Source organism: Ovis aries, chromosome 9 (genome assembly GCF_016772045.2).
Source record: "Ovis aries strain OAR_USU_Benz2616 breed Rambouillet chromosome 9, ARS-UI_Ramb_v3.0, whole genome shotgun sequence".
NCBI classification, from domain to species: Eukaryota; Metazoa; Chordata; class Mammalia; order Artiodactyla; family Bovidae; genus Ovis; species Ovis aries.
In genome coordinates this window covers 54,146,390-54,148,140 of record NC_056062.1, presented here as the reverse complement: position 1 = coordinate 54,148,140, position 1,751 = coordinate 54,146,390, and the positions used below count along the sequence as shown (strand labels likewise).

At 35.7% G+C, this 1,751-nt stretch overlaps 1 non-coding gene across 1 annotated transcript; it reads left to right on the top strand.

The window, feature by feature from the left end:
• Positions 1-438: 438 nt before the first annotated feature.
• LOC114116518 (U6 spliceosomal RNA) lies at positions 439-543 on the top strand. Its single transcript, XR_003590421.2, has one exon. It is a non-coding gene; the product is annotated as a U6 spliceosomal RNA (small nuclear RNA).
• The last annotated feature ends 1,208 nt before the right edge of the window (positions 544-1,751 follow it).

Here is a 1,751-nt window from a genome sequence, read left to right as displayed (position 1 = left end):
TCTATTCATGGACCTAAAATTCCAGGTTCCTATGCAATCTTGTTCTTTACAGCATTGGACTTCTAATGCTAGGCACAATTAATAACTTTCAAGTTGAAATTCAGTTTATTTATATACATCCTCCACCAAGTTCTCATCAAGTACTTCGTTTGTTATGTTAGAGCAGATGTAGCAAACAGCAAAGAGGAAGTATGTAAAATCAAACGGTTTATTATTTGACCTTGTGGATAATCCAGAAAAGCATGTACAGGGTTTGAATTCTGAGGCTTAAGATAAATATTTCAGAAAGACTCTCTGCTTTGTTGATTGGTAAAATGCACCACAGATTATCATTTCCTCACTATTTAGTTTGATGTAAAGAAATATGGAACTTTTTGAAAAGAATTGCTTGTCTGGTAAAGATGGAAGGTTACTGAAATAGACATTAAAAAATAGATTGTGCTAGCTTTGGCAGCATATATACTAAAATTGGAACGATGCAGAGAATATTAACATGGCCCTGTACAGGATGACATGTGCATTTGTGAAGGATTCCATATTTTTGGTATATTTGTAGGTTGTTAAGAGAATTGATCTTTCTCATCACAATATTTTTTTTCTTTTTTTGTAATGATGAGATTATGGATCTATATAAGATGATGTTAAATTTGTAAGAATCCTGTCATGATATATGTAAGTCAAATCATTATGCTATACATCTTTTAAACTTATACAGTGCTCTACGTCCAGTGCATCTCAATGAAACTGGAAAAAAATAGATTATGCCATTAAGCATAAAATTGGAAGATAATAAGAATAGCAACAAAATAAGGTTAGTTCATTTTTTTGTATCCTGGGTTAGTGTCAGTTTCTGAATCAGGTTCTTTCTCTCAAAAATCTTAGGAAGCATTGGGTTGGCCAAAAATTTTGTTCAGGTTTGGTCCACCAGCTAAGTTTGAAAGTGTTGGTAGGTAAGAAAGAATACTTCTGATAAATGCAGTGTCTTAATTTGTGAAAACATGAAAAAATGTAAACAGTGACTTTTATTAAATCACAATTTAAAAAGTTAAGAGCACTGCTTTGGTGTTTTAATTCCATTGTGTCAATTTTGATTTCCCTCAAACAGTAGAGATTGCAGTCTTCAAAGGGATCCCACAAGGGCGTCTGTGCTAAAATGCCGTTTCCAAAAGATCACAACTGATGCTCACAAGTTATTCTCACAAGTATCATATACAACAAATACAAGCTCAGTAATATACAATTTGAGGAAGATTAATGAAGCCAAGGAGCCACACCTGTCACACTCACAGGATGATAGTGTTAGGTGCTCAGTCGTGTCCAACTTTTTTTGACCCCACGGACTAGACTGTAACCCATCAGGGTCCTCTGTCCATGGAATTCTCCAGGCAAGAATACTGGAGTGGATTGCCATTTCCTTCTCCAGGGCATCTTCCTGACCCAGGGATCAAACCCAGATCTTCTTCACTGCAGACAGACTCTTTACCATGTAAGCCACCAGGGAAGCCCATATACTCACAGGAATACCACTCAAATATCCATGCCTTTCAATATAAGCACAGCAATTATGCATATACAATTAAATTGTTTGACATTCGAAATGTGTGACATTGCCCTATGTAACTCTAACACATTAACCAGTATATGGTAATCCTCTGGTGGCAGTGATTGATTCAGGATGGTACAATTAAAGTGAAGCAATTTATTGATTGGTTGTGGGAAGCAGCCTCTTCCTGTATTGAAAAAGGAAGCTA